The 25,000-nt window shown below is 47.1% G+C and overlaps 1 protein-coding gene and 1 long non-coding RNA gene across 4 annotated transcripts in view; one reads left to right on the top strand and one right to left on the bottom strand.

The window, feature by feature from the left end:
- LOC139757411 (uncharacterized) overlaps positions 1-25,000 on the top strand; it is a 158,133-nt gene that overhangs the window by 20,901 nt on the left and 112,232 nt on the right. The window contains exon 2 of one of the 2 annotated variants that reach the window (XR_011714622.1): positions 16,745-16,966. This is a non-coding gene — a long non-coding RNA (uncharacterized lncRNA). Of the gene's footprint in view, positions 1-16,744; positions 16,979-25,000 lie in introns of both variants that reach the window. The other variant, XR_011714621.1, reaches the window with a different exon arrangement.
- Positions 24,591-25,000, bottom strand: part of hdly (hadley) — a 44,004-nt gene continuing 43,594 nt past the window's right edge. For both annotated transcript variants that reach the window (XM_071677875.1, XM_071677876.1), the window contains one exon: positions 24,591-25,000. This exon is cut by the window's right edge. The gene's annotated coding sequence lies outside the window, so the exon portion shown is untranslated.

The raw sequence follows: 25,000 nt of genomic DNA, 5'->3' as shown, positions 1-25,000 counted from the left end.
ATAATAATAATAATGATAATATTACTAACAGTACTACTACTAAAACTACTACTACTACTGCGACTACTACTACTACTACTACTACTACTACTACTACTACTACTACTACTACTACTACTAGTACTACTACTGCTCCTACTTCTACTACTAATGCTGCCACTACTACTGCCTTTACTTTAACTACTACTGCTACTGAGAGAGAGAGAGAGAGAGAGAGAGAGAGAGAGAGAGAGAGAGAGAGAAATGCATGTCTGCGTGTGTTCGGGAGTGCATGATCGCTCTTGAACAAGAAAGGCTGAGCGTGTCATGCACGTGCGCGCGTGACCTACGCAACACCACCCCGAGACTTGACCTCTCATGACCCCTCTCCCCCCCTCGAGATGATCCACGAGACACTTACGCTGCCGACGAGACATTGTTCTCGCTCGTCCAGCCTCGATCTCGGGGCTCAAGGCAGATCCAAGACAAATAGTGCATTAAGGAAATCCTCGCCCGCACGTTCTCACAGTCCCCCCCTGGAAGAAGAAAATGAAAAGAAGGGGAAAAGAAAACGTATTGTGTTCGAAGTGCTATTGAAAGGATTTTTATTTATTTATTATTATTTTTTTTTTCTTTTTTGCCTAATAGTCTTATGAATAGTTGTATTTTGATGGTTTTCGTAGTTTATAGTTTTATGTGGACGGTAGATAAGGGGCATTTGGAGGGTAGGTAAGGGGTATTTGGAGGGTAGGTAAGGGGCATTTGGAGGGTACGAAGAGGTATTTGGAGGGTAGGTAAGGGACATTTGGAGCGTAGGTAAGGGGTATTTGGAGCGTAGGTAAGGGGCATTTAGAGGGTAGGTAAGGGGCATTGGAGGGTAGGTAAGGGGGAAGTGGAAGATAGCCAAAGGGCGCGTGGAGGACGAGAGAGGATGGGTCTGCAGCGCCAACGGAGGATTTGTGGGTGATTTGAGGGATTAGGCAGTGCCATGACAGGATTCATGGGTGATTTGAGGGATTAGGCAATGCCATGAGGGGATTGTGGGTGATTAGGGGGACTTGTGCAGTGCTATGGCGGGGGTGGGTGGATTAGGGAACGCCGTTAGATAGGACTTGGGGAGTGAGAGACAGGGTTATAGGCCACCAGATGGACAACACGCACACACACACACACACAGACACACACACACACACACACACACACACACACACACACACACACACACACACACACACACACACACACACACACACCGAGTGCCAGGAAGCGAAATTAGAAGAAATTGAGGAAGTGCTTCATCAAGGCGAGGTCTGTCTTGAAGTAGATTGTGAGAGATCTCTGCCCTGAAGTAGATTGTGGTGTGTGTGTGTGTGTGTGTGAGAGAGAGAGAGAGAGAGAGAGAGAGAGAGAGAGAGAGAGAGAGAGAGAGAGAGAGAGAGAGAGAGGTTGAGATTTGCTGCCCATGCCAGAAAAGGGGGTTTTTGCCACCTCGTCTTATAAATTTCTTTCTTAATTTTTTTTTTTTATTCGTGGAGGAACTTCGAGCGAGGCAGCCTCGCCCTTAGATACTGGCGTGGCTAAGTACGAGACGACGGGTGGGGAAGGTAGATGGGGTGGTGGGGGGGTTTTACTGAGGAAATCAAAGCAATTGGAAACTGTTTGTTTGTGATAGTAAAGGAGGGAGGTTCAGAAATAGAGAGGTTAGTGTATCATCAGTCAGGGAGCAAGATATATGTTATACCCCTATATATATATATATTTATTCATTTATTTATTTATTTTGCTTTGTCGCTGTCTCCCGCGTTTGCGAGGTAGCGCATATATATATATATATATATATATATATATATATATATATATATATATATAAATATATATATATATATATATATATATATTTATCCCTGGGGATAGGGGAGAAAGAATACTTCCCACGTATTCCCTGCGTGTCGTAGAAGGCAACTAAAAGGGAAGGAAGCGGGGGGCTGGAAATCCTCCCCTCTCTTTTTTAGTTTTCCTAATGAAGGAACAGAGGAGGGGGCCAAGTGAGGATATTCCCTGAAAGGCTCAGTCCTCTGGTCTTAACGCTACCTTGCTAACGCGGGAAATGGCGAATAGTACAAAAAAAAAAAAAAACATATATATATATATATATATATATATATATATATATATATATATATATATATATAAATATATATATATCCTTCTGAACTATTTATTTTTAAAGGCATTTTTCCCGTTTTCTTCGAAAACTCATTAAATTCTTCGTCTTTTCTTTATGTCTCTGTCTCTTTAACCTCGTTTATTTTATACATTTCAAAAAGGCAGGTTTTCTAGTCCCTTAGATTTTCTTAAATCTCTCTTTTCCTCAGTTTGTTTCCGTATCTTTCTGCCTCCTTCTCCTCCCTTTCTCTCTCGTTTAGAATAATGCCCGGGCCTTAATGTGGACTTAAATCCATGGGACATTCGACGTTTAAAGACACAGGTGGAAGGGCAAGGCCACGTGTTGGATATAGACGTTTTAATTAACGTTGTGGACTGGGTATTCAGTCATCCCGGACACAATCCTCGAAACTTGTATGACAAATTTTGTTGGAGCGTTTGAAATGGATGTGCGATTGATATATATATGTATTTTTTTTTTTTTATTTTCCCCTCTTTGGTGTAAGTTTTGAAAGACATGGGATTACAAGTTGGAGTCCATATGTGTGTATTTTGTGTTTTCTTTTTTTTTCATGTTGTTACGTTTTGATTTGGAGTGTAGTTAGCGAGTCAATTCTTTGTCCATGTTTAAGGGGAAATAGATTGTAGAAAGCCATTTGATTCTTTGCCCTGCCTGAGGGAAAAAGATTGGAGTCAGCTATTTATTTCTTTGCCCTCTTTGGAGCATAGATTTTGTGTTGTGACAAGTTCAGTTCAGGAGAGCATCTCTCTCTCTCTCTCTCTCTCTCTCTCTCTCTCTCTCTCTCTCTCTCTCTCTCTCTCTCTCTCTCTCTCTCTCTCTCTCTCTCTCTCATTTCACACCTCGAAGGAATTCTGGCTGACCAGAAATTTACACAGATTTGAACTTAGACTAAACGTAACCCTTTGCTCGAAGACGATGTTGTGTGATGTCGCCTAGAAGGAGCCACAGTTCTGAAATTGTCTTAAGACACACGTCTAACAGCCTGTAAGAGAGGCTTATGAACTTCAGGAGGTGAAAGGTCAAGTACAGATATTTTTTTTGACGGGTTTTGGAATGACCCAATTCTTTTCTGGGAAGCTTTACCCACGTCTTGGGTATTCATTTGAGGTCAGTCTTCGGAAGGTCGAAAGGTCAAGGGTGCAGAGAGAATTGTTACCTTTTTTTTTTCCTTTTTGGTCCAAGTTATAACTTGGAGAGCGAGTGTTAGGGGGACTTCAAGATGTGTGTTTCAAGAAAGTTTGAGGTCCTGGGTGGTGGGGCTGGGAGAATGGAGTGTCCCTCTTATATAGTGGACATAAACGGCTCATCAAGGTCAGGTCAAAGGTCATATAGTATAACAAAGGTCAGGTCGTACTTAAGGTAGGGCTTTATGGTGAATGTGGGGCTCGTAAAGGTCAGGTCATAGGCTATTTAGGGATTAACAGTAGACCTAGGGTTCATATGTCTTCATACCCAAAGGTTGCACGGGTCAAAGTCGCAATGTCGTGATCAGTGGTCGTACCGTCGTGCTCAAGGGTCGTACCGTCGTGCTCGAGTCGTACCGTCGTGCTCAAGGGTAGTACCGTCGTGCTCAAGGGTCGTACCGTCGTGCTCAAGGGTCGTACCGTTGTACTCAATGGGTCGTACCGTCGTGCTCAAGGATCGTACCGTCGTGCTCAAGGGTCGTACCGTCGTGCTCAAGGGTCGTACCGTCGTGCTCAAGGGTCGTACCGTCGTGCTCAAGGGTCGTACCGTTGTACTCAAGGGTCGTACCGTCGTCCTCAAGGGTCGTACCTTCATACCCAAGATATGTACCGTCGCCCTTAAGGGGCCTCCCATCGTACCCTAGTGACGTACCGTCACAACATCGTACCCCGATGTTGTACCGTCGCACTCAAAAGAAGTTCGTTCCATCGTGGTTCGCTGTCGTCCGTGCCCTCGTACTTAAAAGAGAGAGAGAGAGAGAGAGAGAGAGAGAGAGAGAGAGAGAGAGAGAGAGAGAGAGAGAGAGAGAGAGAGAGAATGATGAAATAACTTCGTCCACTCACTGGCACGCTGCACCGTTCCTGCCCCACTGATAAGGTCCATTCAACCACTCCCCCATTACCCCCATTACCCCCCCTGAACCCCCTGAAAACCCCCCCCTTACCTCGGTAATCTCTGCGGATTCCTCCCTTACGTCTCTGGGTGTCAGTATTGATCCAGGGGGGGGGGGGGGGGGGTCGGTTGGTCTGGGGGACAGGCCCTGAGCGAACCTGTGCAGGGACAACACAAGAGGAGGAGGGAGGGAGGGGGTGGATGTGGATTTAGGGTTGGGGGGGGGAGATGAGGGAGTGTGGGGTGGGCAGGAGGGTGTGGGTGTGTGTTTTCCCACACCCCGCACGCACGCACGCACGCACGCACGCACGCACGCACGCACACCCTCCTCTTCCTATATATCTCTCTCTCTCTCAGGGACGTAAGACAAGTAGCAAGGGGGAGAGGAGTTTCGTGTGTGTGTGTGTGTGTGTGTGTGTGTGTCACCCCCGCCATATGTCTCTCTCAATACACCAGAATCCCAGGTTCGATTCCTGCTTGATATGTATTCGTGGCTTTAGATTTAGCGTCTGTTTTATTTTGTGGTTCGTATGGTTGGACTCGTGAGGACTTTCAAGATATTCCTATGAGTCCACGGGGAAAATGAAACACGATAATTTACCAAGTGCACTTTCGTGCTTATTACACGAGAGTGCACTTGGGAATTTATCGTGTTTCATTTTCCCCGTGGACTCATAGGAATATCTTGATCACGCGCAAAATTGTGATCCTTTCCAATATATATATATATATATATATATATATATATATATATATATATATATATATATATATGTATTTTATTTATTTATTTATTTATTTATTTTTCTTTGTCGCTGTCTCCCGCGTTTGCGAGGTAGCGCAAGGAAACAGACGAAAGAAATGGCCCATATATATATATATATATATATATATATATATATATATATATATATATATATATATATATATATATATATATATATATGCATTATAATCACGCTGTGTTTTTCGTGCGGTAATATCTTTCTGTGTTTTTTTTTCAGCTGATTTTGAGTTAAAAAAAAATCTGTTAACGTCCATTAGATAGAAAAAAAAAAAAGAGAATCCCTCCATTCCTCCCAGTTTAAAAAAATCTGGTCTGAAATAACATGTAATGTACGTTCACAACTATATGGGGTATTTTCAAATAACTGTACCATTTCTGATTGTCTCCCCCAAAAAGATTGGTTCAAAGTCACGTCAGATATGAGAATTTAGATGAAAAATCATGTCATACGCGATATTTGAAATGATTCGGGTGTTGCAGTGGCAAACATGTGTAATTACTGATCAGTGTTTATTTACGCATCACAAAAGGGTGAGAGAGAGAGAGAGAGAGAGAGAGAGAGAGAGAGAGAGAGAGAGAGAGAGAGAGAGAGAGAGAGAGAGAGAGCACACGGACCCAAGGTCCCAAGCGAGGAGGTCTGGCCTTAAAGCTACTATAAGAGAGAGAGAGAGAGAGAGAGAGAGAGAGAGAGAGAGAGAGAGAGAGAGAGAGAGAGAGAGAGAGAGAGAGAGGATAATAGCCCAGAGGTAAAAAAAAAAAAACCATACAGAATGGGGAGCCGTGTCCTAGGGAAAAGTTTTTAATTACAGCGGTACTTGGAGATGGGGGGGAGGGGGGGGGGATGTTGGGCGTTGACAATGCCACTCCTCCCTGTCCCCTCCCCCCCCTCCTCCTAATCTCCCTCCACACACATACACTCTCTCTCTCTCTCTCTCTCTCTCTCTCTCTCTCTCTCTCTCTCTCTCTCTCTCTCTCTCTCTTATAGTAGCTTTAAGGCCAGACCTCCTCGCTTGGGACCTTGGGTCCGTGTGCTCTCTCTGTCTCTCTCTCTCTCTCTCTCTCTCTCTCTCTCTCTCTCTCTCTCTCTCTCTCCCTCCCTCCCTCCGTACAATATGCAAATGCAGACCAACTCAACTGCATTGAAAGAAGGTCAGGGTGAAGTGTTTTCCTCTCATCTTGGTAATGCAGCCAGACTGGACGCTCCCAGGCTGGTAGACCCGACAACAAACCCATGGTCTGAGGCCTCAAGGATTGGTGGAGGGTTTGTTGGAGAGGGATTTGACTATTTTTTTTTTACGGGGGCTGTTGGAGAGGGGTTTTGACTGTTGACGGGGGCTGTTGGAGAGTACGGGGCTTTTTGGAGAGGGTCTTGACTTTTTACGGGGCTGTTGGAGAGGGGTAGGGCTGTTTGGAGGGGTTTTGGGCGTTTGTAGGACTGTTTGGAGGGGTTTTGGGCGTTTGCAGGACTGCTTGGAGGGGTTTTGGGCGTTTGTAGAACTGTTTGGAAGGGTTCTGGGTGTTTGTAGGACTGTTTGGAGGGGTTTTGGGCGTTTGTAGGACTGTTTGTAGAGGTTCTGGGTTTTGGTAGGACTGTTGGAGAGGGTTTTCTCTGTGATTTGGCGGTTGGAGAGGGTTTTCAGCTTGGTTAGACTGTTTGGAGGGGTTTAAGGCATTTGTAGGACTGTTTTCGAGTTAGCAGTTTTGTTCGGGACGACGAAGCGGCGACTGAGGGAGTTTGGGATGTGTGTTGGCGCGCTCCTTAGTGGTAAGTCTGGGGGATTATGGTGTTGGAGGTTTTTAAAGTAAGTTTATTCTCTCTCTCTCTCTCTCTCTCTCTCTCTCTCTCTCTCTCTCTCTCTCTCTCTCTCTCTCTCTCTCTCTCTCTCTCTTCTAGTAGCTTTAAGGCCAGACCTCCTCACTTGGGACCTTGGGTCCGTTTGCGCTCTCTCTCTCTCTCTCTCTCTCTCTCTCTCTCTCTCTCTATCTATCTATCTATCTATCTATCTATCTATCTATATCAATCTATCTATATCTATCTATCTAGCTATCTATCTATATTTAGCTATCTATCTATACCTATCTGTCTATCTATCTATCTATCTATATCTTATGCATATATATATATATATATATATATATATATATATATATATATATATATATATATATATATATATATATATATATATATATATATATATATGGTAACGTGTTGAAGTTTGGGAAAAACTTCTCGACGTATGTCAACACGAAATTAACCACGTAACCACGTAATTACCATTTATGTATTCATCATCATCGTCATCATCAGTACGCATTACCACAGCAAAGGCGTAATGAGTATATTCTGACGTCGTGTTTCTTTTTCTTTCTTCTTAGTCCCTGTGGTAAAAGATCTGGCCAGAGAGAGAGAGAGAGAGAGAGAGAGAGAGAGAGAGAGAGAGAGAGAGAGAGAGAGAGAGAGAGAGGGAGGAACCCACACGTTACCATATATATATATGCATAAGATAGATAGATAAATATAGATAGATAGCTAAATATAGATAGATAGCTAGATAGATAGATATAGATAGATTAATATAGATAGATAGATGGAGAGAGAGAGAGAGAGAGAGAGAGAGAGAGAGAGAGAGAGAGAGAGAGAGAGAGAGAGAGAGAGAGAGAGAGAGAGAGCGCAAACGGACCCAAGGTCCCAAGCGAGGAGGTCTGGCCTTAAAGCTACTAGAAGAGAGAGAGAGAGAGAGAGAGAGAGAGAGAGAGAGAGAGAGAGAGAGAGAGAGAGAGAGAGAGAGAGGCGTTGCTTGTTGTCGAGTTCATCGTCCTAAGATAATTGAGAGATAGCATTACCTTATCTCCTATCGTCCGTGCTCTTACCTTCAGGGACGAAGAGTTATCTTGGCTTTATCTCTCATCGTCTGGGATAAAGGAGTGGGTCTAACTTTATCTGTCTTTGTCAGGGTCTTTCATGGAACTTCTCTTTGTCAAAGACTGGTTGACTGTGGCACAGATGTACAGGGATCAGCGATCCAAACTGCGCCTCTTTACGTCCGGGTTGACTGTGGCACAGATCTACAGGGATCAGCGATCCAGACTGCGCCTCTTTACGTCTGGTTTGATTGTGGTACAGATGTACAGGGATCAGCGATCCAAACTGCGCCTCTTTACGTCCGGGTTGACTGTGGCACAGATCTACAGGGATCAGTGATCCAAACTGCGCCTCTTTACGTCCGGGTTGATTGTGGCACAGATGTATAGGGATCAGCGATCCAAACTGCGCCTCTTTACGTTTGGTTTGATTGTGGCACAGATGTACAGGGATCAGAGATCCAAACTGCGCCTCTTTACGTCTGGTTTGATTGTGGCACAGATCTACAGGGATCAGCGATCCAAACTGCGCCTCTTTACGTCCGGGTTGACTGTGGCACAGACTGTCCGGTACGTGGATGGGGTTCGAGTGCAGCTTTGATGGTCCGTAAGGGGTAAACAGACCCCCAGGTGAGCTGTGTGTGTGTGTGTGTTCAGGGAGACAGAGGGGTGCGTGTAACATACCCCCATTCCTCGTTCTCTTCTCTCCCCCTTGTTTTCGAAAAGATTTGGTCTCTAGTTCACAGAGAGGGGTTTTCTACAACACAGGTGTTCTTTTTTTTTTTCTATTGCACTGATATGCTCGTGGTGTTTGGGGTTTGGAAAAGGTTTTCAGAAACCTGTAATGTTTTTTTATGGTTTCAGTTACCTGTATTTTATGGTTTCATTTACTTGTATTTTATGGTTTCAGTTACCTGTATTTTATGGTTTCAGTTACTTGTATTTCATGGTTTCAGTTACCTGTATTCTGTTGTTTCAGTCACCTGTGTTTTATGGTTTCAGTCCCCTGTATTTTTATTTTAAGGAGTTTGAATTATAATTCACGAACGTTCGTGAAAGATGTCTGTTAATGTGTAGAAACACACACACACACACACACACACACACACACACACACACACACACACACACACACACACACACACACACACACACACACACACACACACACACACACACACACACACACACACACACACACACGCAGAAATTGATTACGAAATATAGGTAATCCCCTATTTCCAATTTCCCATTCACTCTTACACACTCCGTTAATTGGTTAATTGGCTCATTGAAAATAGGTGATTATACTTTTCCGTTAGTGGAAATGGGTAATTGAGAATAGGTGATGTTGCACACATCCCGGTGCTACAAATGGGTGACTGAAAATAAGCTATTACTATATAGTATCAATCAATCTATCTATCTATCTCTATCTATCTATCTATACTACATAGTGTGCATATATGTGATTTCAGAGGATATTTGTACTTGAGCCACCTAACTGACTAGGAATAAAGTTACGTACTGTTGATAGTTAGGCGTATATGTATATATATATATATATATATATATATATATATATATATATATATATATATATATATATATATATATATATATTTATATATATATAGATAGATAGATAGATAGATAGATAGATAGACAGATAGATAGATAGATAGATAGGTAGATAGATTGATAGATGAAGATAGATGATAGATAGATAGATATTTCTATTGCCAAGTACGTCCATATTAAACTCCTGAGTTATTTCAGGTTGAAAAAAATACCTAAAAAAAAAAAAAAAAACCCCAACCCATCTGTAGAGCCCGGCCGTAGAGCTGACTTCTCTACAATTGGTCTGAAATGTACGCAAATAGGAATTGGGTTCTACGCGGGAGCCGTTGGCCACGTACGCAGGCGTAAGGAAGAGGTACTAGGGGGGGGGGGCTTTGTCGAGACTCGTTCTCGTGTTATCCCAAGTGCTGTTTTCCCTCGTTGGATAGATAGGAGTTTCAGCTTTAAAGGCTTGTGTCGACGGAGGATTTGGTGGTGCTAGTTGTGGTTTAGGGGGGGGGAAGATAAGCCCCTATTGACCACGAGGGATGTTGAGTCCTGTTGCATGACGGTACGACCCTTGAGCACGACGGTACGACCCTTGAGCACGACGGTACGACGCTTGAGCACGACGGTACGACGCTTGAGCACGACGGTACGACGCTTTGAGCACGACGGTACGACGCTTTGAGCACGAAGGTGCGACCCTTGAGCACGACGGTGCGACGCTTGAGCACGACGGTGTACGACGCTTGAGCACGACGGTGTACGACGCTTGAGCACGACGGTGTGACGCTTGAGCACGACGGTGCGACGCTTGAGCACGAAGGTGCGACCCTTGAGCACGACGGTACGACGCTTGAGCACGACGGTGCGACGCTTGAGCACGACGGTGCGACGCCTGAGCACGACGGTACGACCCTTGAGTGTACTGGCCTGGCCTTTGACCCTACCCATGAGGCCCAGGACGCAAGATAGGGTCGTACCGTCGTGCTCAAGAGTACGACCGGTCGTATTTAAGGGTCGTACCGTCGTACTCAAGTGTACGACCAGTCGTATTCAAGGGTCGTACCGTCGTGCTCAAGGCTCGATGGTACATACCAAGCCATGCATAATTAAGAGCATGTTTATTTACGCATCAAATTAACTCTTCAATATCCTGATTATATCATTAGTCTCTCTTGATTAACAAAGCCGATTAATATGCAGTACTCTGAGTGGCGATTAATCTGGGCTCCTCCCGCTTGAGCGTTGTGTAAAAGGCCCGCTTGAGCGATGCATCAAGAATTCCATTGCATGGGATGACGTCGTCGCGTCCGCGATTGCAATCCGGATTTACGCAAACGTATGAGGAAAAATAAAATCCAGATCATGTACGACACAAGGTATTTTTTTTTTTTAGGATTTTTATGAAAGAATAGAGATGATTGATGAAGAAATTATCAAAAGTTGGAAAATAGGAAGGAAGAGGTGTATTATAAATTGATGTATAAGAAGAAACATAAATATGATTCATGAGCAGGAATATATATATATATATATATATATATATATATATATATATATATATATATATATATATATATATATATATATATATATATATCCCTGGGGATAGGGGAGAAAGAATACTTCCCACGTATTCCCTGCGTGTCGTAGAAGGCGACTAAAAGGGGAGGGAGCGGGGGGCTGGAAATCCTCCCCTCTCGTTTTTTTTTAATTTTCCAAAAGAAGGAACAGAGAATTGGGCCAGGTGAGGGTATTCCCTCAAAGGCCCAGTCCTCTGTTCTTAACGCTACCTCGCTAATGCGGGAAATGGCGAATAGTTTGAAAGAAAGAAAAAAGATATATATATATTTTTTTTATTATTTTATTATACTTTGTCGCTGTCTCCCGCGTTTGCGAGGTAGCGCAAGGAAACAGACGAAAGAAATGCCCCCCCCCCCATACACATGTATATACATACGTCCACACACGCAAATATACATACCTACACAGCTTTCCATGGTTTACCCCAGACGCTTCACATGCCTTGCTTCAATCCACTGACAGCACGTCAACCCCGGTATACCACATCGCTCCAATTCACTATATATATATATATATATATATATATATATATATATATATGTATATATATATATATATAGTCAGTCTTTAGAAATACATATAGTCAGTGATGAGAAATACATATAGTCAGTTTAGAGATATACATATAGTTAGAGATATACATGTAGTCAGTGTAGAGAAATACATATAGTCACTGTAGAGAAATACTGAGGACACATTAGGGTACATACCCTGTATACTAGAGCTACATTTTGAAGAGAGAAAAGTAATGGACATCGAGAGAGTTAGATGAGACACTAGGCTTCTCAGACCGTCTACGAGACCCACATGATGAGTGAGTCAGGAGCGGTTGATGTAGAGTGAATATTAAGCCAACTACAGGGTACATACAGTGGCTACAAGGGACACATATAAGGGGGCGCACATTACTGATGGGTCAAGATATAAGAGGACGTCCACACTATTAAATGGGGCGACCCTCAGGGTATAACATGAGGAGAGTCCACCCCCTTCCCTCCTCCCTCTTGATGTGGGGCTCTGCTGGCTTCGGTGGGTGGGTGTGGGGTGGTAATTCCAGTGGAAGAGGAGAGGAGGAGGAGGAGAAGTGGGAGAGAGGTGTGAGGAGGTGGTGTCATAAGAGTTCATCTTCGGTTAACTGGTCTCCACACGTAAGGTGTTGGAAGCAGCAACAGGCAAAGGGGGTCGAGTCCAAGGCCTTCGTGACTGGGGACATTTGCGAAGAGCTTGTAAGAGGAGAGGCCGAAGCTATACCTGTAGAATAGATAGATAGATAGAGAGAGAGATAGAGAGAGAGAGAGAGAGAGAGAGAGAGAGAGAGAGAGAGAGAGAGAGAGAGAGAGAGAGAGAGAGAGAGAGCGCCATCACAGATGGAAAAGGAAACGAGAGAGAAGTTGATAAAGAGACATTTTGATGAAAGACCATCTTAGTTGGATTGAGGAACGTACGTCATTAGGGCAAATGAGACATCTCTTAAGACGTTGAGAGAGAGGAAGGCTTCTGCCTCCACTCTCGCTAAGAGACACCTGGAGGAACAGGTAGCCCGGAAATGGGAGGAATCTCTCACACAAAGTCGATTGTATAGACACCTCTAAGACATGGGATAACCGTGAAGGTCATTACGTTAGGGTGGGGGGGGGTTGTTCCCTGGGGTTGATTAGACGATGAGGTGGGTATGGTCAACATATTCGTGGTATACCAGTGGCCCGAACTGCCCTGCTCTAAAATTCAGAAATTCGCAGGTAACGAGTGAGATTCAGCAGTACACTGACTAAGAACTACATTTCGGTGTCGATGTATTTTAGCTATGTCAATGGTCCCCCCCTCTCCCATTTTCTATTCTTTTTTTTTCGAAGATGGTGGCCAGGTTCGAATTAAGAGAGTGAGGGGGTTTCTCTTTAGCCCAAGAGAGGAGGAACGGGTATTAGGGTGTGGGCAGGAGCGAGAGTGAGGTGGAGTGTGTAGAGTGATTAGGGTCAGAGGTGAAAGAGAGGTCGTTTGTGGGGGATGGGACGAACCTGGAAGTGAGGAGGTAGATTGGTAGATAGATGGGTAGTTAAGGAGGCGGATAAGTAGATAAAAGAGAACATCTTGTCAGATTAGTAGGTAGATAGGTAGATAGATAGAAAGGTAGATAAGGAGTTGAGTAGATGTGTAAGCAGCTTAGTAGGTAGATAGGCTGGTAGTTAAGGTTAAGGTGGATGTGTAAGCAGCTAGTCAGATAAGTAGGGAGATAAGTAGATAGTTCGGGTAGATAAATGGGGTCTACGCAGGTAGGTATGGGGTAGGAGGGGGGGTGGCTCTCCTTCTACATTGACAACACAGCTTTAAACGTAACCCAATTTTGCTGTCTGTTGAGGCCTATATATATATATATATATATATATATATATATATATATATATATATATATATATATATATATATATATATATATATATATATATATTCCCTTTGCATCAGTGGACAGTTTCCTTACACAATTCTAAATGGATTGGATCCTTGCGTTTCCACCCAGCAAGGGACGGGGGAAATCATCGTCAAATGGCGTATAACGGATCTGCCCTGTCGTGTTCGCTGGGCTGAAGGAGCGCTAGATATATACCGCGTTCGCTGAGGACGACAGGCGCTTTTTACTTAATCTCTGACGATGCCTCGGCGTCCGATAGCTCTTGTGTGTGCGTGTGTGTGTGTGGATGTGTGTGTGTGTGTGTTTGTGTGTGGTTTCGGTGCATTGCACATGACTGCTAGAGACTGAGTGTGAACGAATGTGGCCTTTGCTGTCTTTTCCTAGCGCTACCTCGCTGGGGGGGATGCTATTTCTTGTGTGGCGGGGGGAATGGATGAAGGCAGCAAGTATGAATATGTACATGTGTATATGTGTATATGTTGTGTTTCTATATGTATGCATACTTAGAAATGTATAGGTATGTATATGTGCGTGTGTGTGGGCGTTTGTGTATATACATATATATGTGTGGGTGGGTTGGGGCATTCTTTCGTCTGTTTCCTTGCGCTACCTCGCTAACGCGGGAGACAGCGACAAAGTATAATAAATAGATAAATAAATGAATATCTTTCTTTCTTTCAAACTATTCGCCATTTCCCGCGTTAGCAAGGTAGCGTTAAGAACAGAGGACTGGGCGTCTGAGGGAATATCCTCACCTGGCCCCCTTCTCTGTTCCTTCTTTTGGAAAATTAAAAAAAAAAAAAACAAGAGGGGAGGATTTCCAGCCCCCCGCTCCCTCCCCTTTTAGTCGCCTTCTACGACACGCAGGGAATACGTAGGAAGTATTCTTTCTCCCCTATATATATATATATATATATATATATATATATATATATATATATATATATATATATATAGATATATATAAATGCTGACGAAAGGTCATCGGATGAATGCGCTGGTGGGGGGTCATCCTTGTACGATTTCTGTCGAACAACGCCAGTACAGAACCCGTCCTGAAGGGGGAAGGGGAATGGGGTGGGAAGGGAAGGGGAAAGGAAGGGGAAGGGAAGGGAAGGGAAGGGGGTGGCATCAATATACATGGTTGCCGACAACAGTCGTACAGAACACGCTTAATGGATTTTGGGGCAATATGGGCACGGAAGGGAGACGTGGAGGGAGGGAGGGGTGTGGGGGTGATGGGGAGAGGGGAGGGGTGAGAGGGAGGGAGGGAAGGGGGGGGGGGTAAAAGTCCCTGAATTATTCAGGAGAGGAGAATTGGTCCCATGTCTTTTGCCCTGCCGAAGGAAATTTCTCCCCGTCTCTCTCTCTCTCTCTCTCTCTCTCTCTCTCTCTCTCTCTCTCTCTCTCTCTCTCTCTCTCTCAGGTAGTGTGTTAAGGCCAGGTCGCCTCGCTTGGACCTTGGGGTCAGTGTGGGTCTGTTTATCTATGTAACACACACACACACACACACACACACACACACACACACACACACACACACACTCACTCACTCACTCACTCACTCACTCACTCACTCACTCACTCACTCACTCACTCACTCACTCACTCACTCTCTCTCTCTCTCTCTCTCTCTCTCTCTCTCTCTCTCTCTCTCTCTCTCTCTCTCTCTCTCTCTCTCTCTTGGAGAGGAACATGAGCTCTTACCGATGATTTCATCTCATTGCATAATGATCTGACTTCACCTCGAGAGAGAGAGAGAGAGAGAGAGAGAGAGAGAGAGAGAGAGAGAGAGAGAGAGAGAGAGAGAGAGAGAGAGAGGTTGGGTTTCTGTAGCGAACCGACCGCCTCCGATGCAAATTGCTGGGTCGAACAGCCTAGTGGGAGGGTAGTGTTGGGTGGAGGGAACCGGAGGTGGAGGGGTAGGAGGAGGTGGTGTAGGAGGAGGGAACCCGCTGAGAATTGACGTAGATATTTTTTTCTTTCTTTTTTTTTAAGGAAAAACTCCGTATTTACACACGCTCTGAGGAGCTGTGGAGGTTTATCACTTTGGATATGTGTAGTGAGATCGTGTGAGTCAGGGAGACTTTCTGTGTGTGTGTGTGTGTGTGTGTGTGTGAGAGAGAGAGAGAGAGAGAGAGAGAGAGAGAGAGAGAGAGAGAGAGAGAGAGAGAGAGAGAGAGAGAGAGAGCGAGAGCGAGAGAGAGAGAGTTACGCAGACACCCAGGCCCAAGGTCCAAGCTAGGTGATTCTGGCCTTAACACTTCTTAGAGATAGATAGATAGATAGATAGATAGAGAGAGAGAGAGAGAGAGAGAGAGAGAGAGAGAGAGAGAGAGAGAGAGAGAGAGAGAGAGAGAGAGAGAGAGAGAGAGAGAGGCGCAAGAAGTGGGAATGACCTCGGAAGACCTGTCTTAAGACATCATTGAGGTGGATGGATGGAGGGAATCCACATGGACGGGCGTGTGGAGGCGAGTGGATCGATCCGATCCACTTTTGGGGGGCGGATGTGTAGAGAGGGGAAAGTGGTTCATGTGGATGGGACCTTTCATCATCAGGGGATATAATGAGTGAGTGAGAAGCAAAAATGTTAAAAAAAAACGGGGTGTGGGTCGTATATGTGTGTGTGTGTGTGTGTGTGTGTGTGTGTGTGTGTGTGTGTGTGTGAGGGGATCTGGGTATATTATCATTTATGTGGTGATAAATCACTTATTGTAGGGCAAGGAAGAGTGGCCTTAGGCACGTGAGCAGGATTTATGGTGGTAGCGAGGTAAGGTAAAGGGGTAGGGGTGGGGTGGGAGGGGTATATAAACCCCCTCCCACCCCACCCCCTCCACTAGCAGGCGTGAGGGGAGAGAGAGAGAGAGAGAGAGAGAGAGAGAGAGAGAGAGAGAGAGAGAGAGAGAGAGAGAGAGAGAGAGAGAGAGAGAGAGGAGATTCTATCGCTAACCGCTTTGCTTGCCTGATCCAGTGCATGTGATTCTGTACAAGGAGAGGGAGAGACGTAACATAACGACCAATCCTCGTGGAATTGGCCTCCACACGGCAACTATGGGAAGCCGAACAAGCCAGCAGGCGTATACCCACGGGTTCAGGTCTTAAGAGAAAATGGGACACATGTAGACCCGTCATAAGGACTGTGACCGGAGTAATACCTGTATAACAGAGAGAGAAGCAACATTGTTATCATTATTATTATTATCATTATTATAAGTATTACTTGATATTGTTGTTGTGGTTTCATCACTGCCGTTCGTTGATGATTTCCTTCTTATTTGCTGTTGTTTTCTAGGTTATTATGAGACGAGACTCTGCGAGTAAGTTATCCGGTCTTGCAGCACCGGTCCCGGATACTCTCTGGTGATTGGTGGCGCGCGTCGTCCCGCCCCACCTCCCATTGGTGCAAGGGAGGAGTCTCCCGTTTTGGTCAATGCGCAGCCGGTGATTGGCTGACGGAGATCACGCGTCACGATGGGCAAGGCCAATGACAAGAAAGCACAGCGCACCGACAGTAGTAAGTGTTCACGTAAGTTCCCGTTAGATGGCAGTGTGGTGCCATGTTTACACACACGTTTTACTTACGCTTAAGTTTAATTCTAAGTATTTCTTAAGTATACAGAGATGCTGTGCATGGTGCACGTATTCAAGGATCCATTTATTATAACACAACTGTATTTTTAAGTTATACAATTAAGGATGTTGAAGGTAAAGATATACAGTGCATGTTCATGTATTGATTCGTCAGATTTTTATAAACCACTGTATTTTAACTTATACAGTTAAACGTGTTTGAGATACGGAGTTATACAGTGCATGATGGATGTATTGAATGATTAATTTATCATACCCAAGTGTGTTTTAAGTTATACAATAAAGGATGCTTAAGATATACAGGGATACAAGGCATGTTAGATGTAGTATATGATAAGTATATTATATGCAATAGTATTCTGAACTATAGTATTAAGAATGTTCAAGATATACAGTGTATGATAAATCATTTAAGCATCATGTTTTCTTCACACAAATTTATGATGAATCATACCCTTAAAGATGTATAGGATATACAGAAATACAAAGCATAATGGGTGTATTTTAAGGATTGCATTATTGATTATACATATGTATAGCTGTATTGCTAGGACTTGAGAGTCACTTTTGTATACTTTGAAGGTTAACTGCTGAAATGACACACACACACACACACACACACACACACACACACACACACACATGTATATATATGTATATATATTTCTACAACGTATGGAAGAACATAAAAAAGGTAAGGTCATCATATGTATTTTGATTATTGTTTACATTTTGATATGTGTTTTTAACGCTAGGCCAGTGTATGCATGATACATGACTGAGATGTGGTGGGTGATAAACGAAAGATAATTGGAAGGTAATCTGAGAGGTATTTTTATTAGAATTCTACAGAGTTGATGGGTGGCTTTCTGCCAAACAGTATTGCATTGAGAAAATATACAACCCGCTTTTCGAAAGCTTTGATAATTACTGATAATTAATATGGTTTGAATAGTGTGATAATCAGAGAAGCAAGATTACCATGGTAATGTAATTTCTCCAGTGATGAGTTATCATGATTAATGTAATTCATTACATGATAAGTTAACATGGTTAGTGTAATTCATTAAATGATGAGTTATCATGATTAATGTAATTTATTGAATGATAAGTTATCATGATTGAATGTAATTTACTCTGTAGCTAATGGATTTGCTTTTCGTAATACCAATCACGTTATATTCACTTTTTAGACATTAGCATTGACTATCACTTCCATATATTCTGGACTTCACCTTTGATGAAGTCACAAATTACATTGAAATTTTATTTTGAAATTCAGATTAGGAAAAAAAAGATCATTTCGCGTTTTTTTTTGTCGGTATATGTAAGATGAAAGCCTCAAAATGTTGGAGTATTCTTAATAGACCAGATTAGATGAAAATAAGGCCCAAAATTCAGTAGATATTCGTAGTTACACGTAGATGGGAGTTATATGTAGTTAAGGCTTGCTCGTGTGGGGGGAGCGAAGCGCCCTTTTACGCCTCCTGATAAAGTGAATTTAAGTGTTGGACTTTCTTGGTGAGGTGAAATTTAAGTATCTCTCGAGGTCAGGTAACTTGTTCATTTTGGCTAATGGACGGAATCAGCGCGGAAAGTTTGGCTGGCTCTCTCTCTCTCTCTCTCTCTCTCTCTCTCTCTCTCTCTCTCTCTCTCTTTCTCTCTCTCTCTCTCTCTCTCTCTCTCTCTCTCTCTCTCTCTCTTCTCTCTCTCTCTCTCTCTCTCTCTCTCTCTCTCTCTCTCTCTCTCTCTCTCTCTCTCTCTCTCTATCGTATTTACCCCCGAAGTTAAGAAGGTTCCACGATCCAGCGTGTTACTGGCTGAGCTATTTCAACTCTCTCCCCCAGACTCTCTCTCTCTCTCTCTCTCTCTCTCTCTCTCTCTCTCTCTCTCTCTCTCATTTACCGTCATTTTCCCTCCTCTCACTTGGCCTCTCCATTTCCCGCCCACAGTACACTGCTCAGCCACACCAAACCTGGCAGATGTTTTAACGTGAATTCCGCCGGGCCAATACACAATCAATAGGGTGGCTGGCTGGTTAGCGGTGGTCTTATTGGCTATGAAGGAGGGTGGGGGCTTAGCTGCAGCTATGGAAGCTAGACCAGCGACGTGTTAGCTTTGCCAGAAGACCCTGTAGCCGATAGCTTGATAGCTTCCTTGCTTATCTCGGAGATGTTTTTAACACGCCCGGCATCACATTAGCTGGACTCAGTAGCCTTGAGAACTTAAAGGTCTATGGAGCAGTCCTGGGAGCCAGGGGGATCTATAGAGCGGCCCTGAGAGCCAGGGGGATCTATAGAGCGGCCCTGAGAGCCAGGGGGATCTATAGAGCGGCCCTGAGAGCCAGGGGGATCTATAGAGCGGCCCTGAGAGCCAGGGGGATCTATAGAGCGGCCCTGAGAGCCAGGGGGATCTATAGAGCGGCCCTGAGAGCCAGGGGGATCTATAGAGCGGCCCTGAGAGCCAGGGGGATCTATAGAGCGGCCCTGAGAGCCAGGGGGATCTATAGAGCGGCCCTGAGAGCCAGGGGGATCTATAGAGCGGCCCTGAGAGCCAGGGGGATCTATAGAGCGGCCCTGAGAGCCAGGGGGATCTATAGAGCGGCCCTGAGAGCCAGGGGGATCTATAGAGCGGCCCTGAGAGCCAGGGGGATCTATAGAGCGGCCCTGAGAGCCAGGGGGATCTATAGAGCGGCCCTGAGAGCCAGGGGGATCTATAGAGCGGCCCTGAGAGCCAGGGGGATCTATAGAGCGGCCCTGAGAGCCAGGGGGATCTATAGAGCGGCCCTGAGAGCCAGGGGGATCTATAGAGCGGCCCTGAGAGCCAGGGGGATCTATAGAGCGGCCCTGAGAGCCAGGGGGATCTATAGAGCGGCCCTGAGAGCCAGGGGGATCTATAGAGCGGCCCTGAGAGCCAGGGGGATCTATAGAGCGGCCCTGAGAGCCAGGGGGATCTATAGAGCGGCCCTGAGAGCCAGGGGGATCTATAGAGCGGCCCTGAGAGCCAGGGGGATCTATAGAGCGGCCCTGAGAGCCAGGGGGATCTATAGAGCGGCCCTGAGAGCCAGGGGGATCTATAGAGCGGCCCTGAGAGCCAGGGGGATCTATAGAGCGGCCCTGAGAGCCAGGGGGATCTATAGAGCGGCCCTGAGAGCCAGGGGGATCTATAGAGCGGCCCTGAGAGCCAGGGGGATCTATAGAGCGGCCCTGAGAGCCAGGGGGATCTATAGAGCGGCCCTGAGAGCCAGGGGGATCTATAGAGCGGCCCTGAGAGCCAGGGGGATCTATAGAGCGGCCCTGAGAGCCAGGGGGATCTATAGAGCGGCCCTGAGAGCCAGGGGGATCTATAGAGCGGCCCTGAGAGCCAGGGGGATCTATAGAGCGGCCCTGAGAGCCAGGGGGATCTATAGAGCGGCCCTGAGAGCCAGGGGGATCTATAGAGCGGCCCTGAGAGCCAGGGGGATCTATAGAGCGGCCCTGAGAGCCAGGGGGATCTATAGAGCGGCCCTGAGAGCCAGGGGGATCTATAGAGCGGCCCTGAGAGCCAGGGGGATCTATAGAGCGGCCCTGAGAGCCAGGGGGATCTATAGAGCGGCCCTGAGAGCCAGGGGGATCTATAGAGCGGCCCTGAGAGCCAGGGGGATCTATAGAGCGGCCCTGAGAGCCAGGGGGATCTATAGAGCGGCCCTGAGAGCCAGGGGGATCTATAGAGCGGCCCTGAGAGCCAGGGGGATCTATAGAGCGGCCCTGAGAGCCAGGGGGATCTATAGAGCGGCCCTGAGAGCCAGGGGGATCTATAGAGCGGCCCTGAGAGCCAGGGGGATCTATAGAGCGGCCCTGAGAGCCAGGGGGATCTATAGAGCGGCCCTGAGAGCCAGGGGGATCTATAGAGCGGCCCTGAGAGCCAGGGGGATCTATAGAGCGGCCCTGAGAGCCAGGGGGATCTATAGAGCGGCCCTGAGAGCCAGGGGGATCTATAGAGCGGCCCTGAGAGCCAGGGGGATCTATAGAGCGGCCCTGAGAGCCAGGGGGATCTATAGAGCGGCCCTGAGAGCCAGGGGGATCTATAGAGCGGCCCTGAGAGCCAGGGGGATCTATAGAGCGGCCCTGAGAGCCAGGGGGATCTATAGAGCGGCCCTGAGAGCCAGGGGGATCTATAGAGCGGCCCTGAGAGCCAGGGGGATCTATAGAGCGGCCCTGAGAGCCAGGGGGATCTATAGAGCGGCCCTGAGAGCCAGGGGGATCTATAGAGCGGCCCTGAGAGCCAGGGGGATCTATAGAGCGGCCCTGAGAGCCAGGGGGATCTATAGAGCGGCCCTGAGAGCCAGGGGGATCTATAGAGCGGCCCTGAGAGCCAGGGGGATCTATAGAGCGGCCCTGAGAGCCAGGGGGATCTATAGAGCGGCCCTGAGAGCCAGGGGGATCTATAGAGCGGCCCTGAGAGCCAGGGGGATCTATAGAGCGGCCCTGAGAGCCAGGGGGATCTATAGAGCGGCCCTGAGAGCCAGGGGGATCTATAGAGCGGCCCTGAGAGCCAGGGGGATCTATAGAGCGGCCCTGAGAGCCAGGGGGATCTATAGAGCGGCCCTGAGAGCCAGGGGGATCTATAGAGCGGCCCTGAGAGCCAGGGGGATCTATAGAGCGGCCCTGAGAGCCAGGGGGATCTATAGAGCGGCCCTGAGAGCCAGGGGGATCTATAGAGCGGCCCTGAGAGCCAGGGGGATCTATAGAGCGGCCCTGAGAGCCAGGGGGATCTATAGAGCGGCCCTGAGAGCCAGGGGGATCTATAGAGCGGCCCTGAGAGCCAGGGGGATCTATAGAGCGGCCCTGAGAGCCAGGGGGATCTATAGAGCGGCCCTGAGAGCCAGGGGGATCTATAGAGCGGCCCTGAGAGCCAGGGGGATCTATAGAGCGGCCCTGAGAGCCAGGGGGATCTATAGAGCGGCCCTGAGAGCCAGGGGGATCTATAGAGCGGCCCTGAGAGCCAGGGGGATCTATAGAGCGGCCCTGAGAGCCAGGGGGATCTATAGAGCGGCCCTGAGAGCCAGGGGGATCTATAGAGCGGCCCTGAGAGCCAGGGGGATCTATAGAGCGGCCCTGAGAGCCAGGGGGATCTATAGAGCGGCCCTGAGAGCCAGGGGGATCTATAGAGCGGCCCTGAGAGCCAGGGGGATCTATAGAGCGGCCCTGAGAGCCAGGGGGATCTATAGAGCGGCCCTGAGAGCCAGGGGGATCTATAGAGCGGCCCTGAGAGCCAGGGGGATCTATAGAGCGGCCCTGAGAGCCAGGGGGATCTATAGAGCGGCCCTGAGAGCCAGGGGGATCTATAGAGCGGCCCTGAGAGCCAGGGGGATCTATAGAGCGGCCCTGAGAGCCAGGGGGATCTATAGAGCGGCCCTGAGAGCCAGGGGGATCTATAGAGCGGCCCTGAGAGCCAGGGGGATCTATAGAGCGGCCCTGAGAGCCAGGGGGATCTATAGAGCGGCCCTGAGAGCCAGGGGGATCTATAGAGCGGCCCTGAGAGCCAGGGGGATCTATAGAGCGGCCCTGAGAGCCAGGGGGATCTATAGAGCGGCCCTGAGAGCCAGGGGGATCTATAGAGCGGCCCTGAGAGCCAGGGGGATCTATAGAGCGGCCCTGAGAGCCAGGGGGATCTATAGAGCGGCCCTGAGAGCCAGGGGGATCTATAGAGCGGCCCTGAGAGCCAGGGGGATCTATAGAGCGGCCCTGAGAGCCAGGGGGATCTATAGAGTGGTCGTCCCGTCGGTTAAAGGGGTCGTACCACAGTGCTCGAGGGGGGGTCGTGCAACCATGGGTTGTTGGAGGAGAGACGGAGAGAAGGTATGCCTGAGTAATTAGACTCTGATACAAGCTGATTGGTAATTAACGAAACATCCAATTAGCAGACACTGAACTCCCTTGTAGTCTTCGTTGATCCGCTTCGTTATAACATAACGATTGGCCTTCGTAACCGAACGCTGTCGCGTTCTAGATTTTAGTTGAGAGTTCTCTTTGTCTACTGTATTGACCTGTATTGTGTCTACCGTACGCAGCGAAGCCCACAGACAAAGGCTTAGGGCTGTCGCTAAGATTCAGGGATAGAACACTGAATAGCCCTTAGCGTATGCTAAATTGAGGGATAGACTCTTGAATATTCTTTAGCGTACGACCATACGTATGGTGAAAGAGGACTGAAGACCCGTAGCTAGACTACTTATCTTTTTAGCTGTCCCTGAGTCAGCTAAGGAAGCAAAATATGGATATAGAGTGGGCGGTGGGGCTTGAAGGCGACACAGGTTTCGTAAGTTCAGTGGGTTCGTATCCCGGCGAAAATGGTTATATTTTATCACAAACGATCCTTTCAGCTTGACGGTACGATCCTTCAGCTCGACGGTACGATCCTTCAGCTTGACGGTACGATCCTTCAGCTTGACGGTACGATCCTTTCAGCCTGACGGTACGATCCTTCAGCTTGACGGTACGATCCTTCAGCTTGACGGTACGATCCTTCAGCTTGACGGTACGATCCTTCAGCTCGACGGTACGATCCTTCAGCTTGACGGTACGATCCTTCAGCTTGACGGTACGATCCTTCAGCTTGACGGTACGATCCTTCAGCTTGACGGTACGATCCTTCAGCTCGACGGTACGATCCTTCAGCTTGACGGTACGATCCTTCAGCTTGACGGTACGATCCTTTCAGCTTGACGGTACGATCCTTCAGCTTGACGCTACGATCCTTTCAGCTTGACGGTACGATCCTTCAGCTCGACGGTACGATCATTCAGCTTGACGGTACGATCCTTCAGCTTGACGGTACGATCCTTCAGCTTGACGGTACGATCCTTTCAGCTTGACGGTACGATCCTTCAGCTTGACGGTACGATCCTTTCAGCTTGCCGGTACGATCCTTTCAGCTTGACGGTACGATCCTTCAGCTTGACGGTACGATCCTTTCAGCTTGACGGTACGATCCTTTCAGCTTGACGGTACGATCCTTCAGCTTGACGGTACGATCATTCAGCTTGACGGTACGATCCTTTCAGCTTGACGGTACGATCCTTTCAGCTTGACGGTACGATCATTCAGCTTGACGGTACGATCCTTTCAGCTTGACGGTACGATCCTTTCAGCTTGACGGTACGATCATTCAGCTTGCCGGTACGATCCTTTCAGCTTGACGGTACGATCCTTTCAGCTTGACGGTACGATCATTCAGCTTGACGGTACGATCCTACAGCTTGACGGTACGATCATTCAGCTTGACGGTACGATCCTTCAGCTTGACGGTACGATCCTTTCAGCTTGACGGTACGATCCTTTCAGCTTGACGGTACGATCATTCAGCTTGACGGTACGATCCTTTCAGCTTGACGGTACGATCCTTTCAGCTTGACGGTACGATCATTCAGCTTGACGGTACGATCCTTTCAGCTTGACGGTACGATCCTTTCAGCTTGACGGTACGACCCTTCAGCTCGACGGTGCACTTCTTGGATGCGACGACTTGGTCCTTGACCCGACCCTCTCACATCATTATATCCAAAGGATATACAGTCGTGTTCTAGGGCCCTTTGGTCATAACCAAGGGAGTTCTAGGGCCCTTTGGTCATAACCAAGTGAGTTCTAGGGCCCTTTGGTCATAACCAAGGGAGTTCTAGGGCCCTTTGGTCATAACCAAGGGAGTTCTAGGGCCCTTTGGTCATAACCAAGGGAGTTCTAGGGCCCTTTGGTCATAACCAAGGGAGTTCTAGGGCCCTTTGGTCATAACCAAGGGAGTTCTAGGGCCCTTTGGTCATAACCAAGGGAGTTCTAGGGCCCTTTAGTATGATGGCCTGGCCTTTGACCTAATCCTTTTAAGGATAGGGTCTAAAAGAAAAAAAAAATCAGGTCATCAATACAAATGGGGTCGTTTCGTCGAGGTCAAGGGTCGTATCGTTGTGTCCAGTGTTCCCCCG

This window comes from Panulirus ornatus, chromosome 26 (assembly GCF_036320965.1).
Source record: "Panulirus ornatus isolate Po-2019 chromosome 26, ASM3632096v1, whole genome shotgun sequence".
In the NCBI taxonomy this organism is placed as follows: domain Eukaryota; kingdom Metazoa; phylum Arthropoda; class Malacostraca; order Decapoda; family Palinuridae; genus Panulirus; species Panulirus ornatus.
This window is presented reverse-complemented; position numbering and strand designations above follow the sequence as displayed.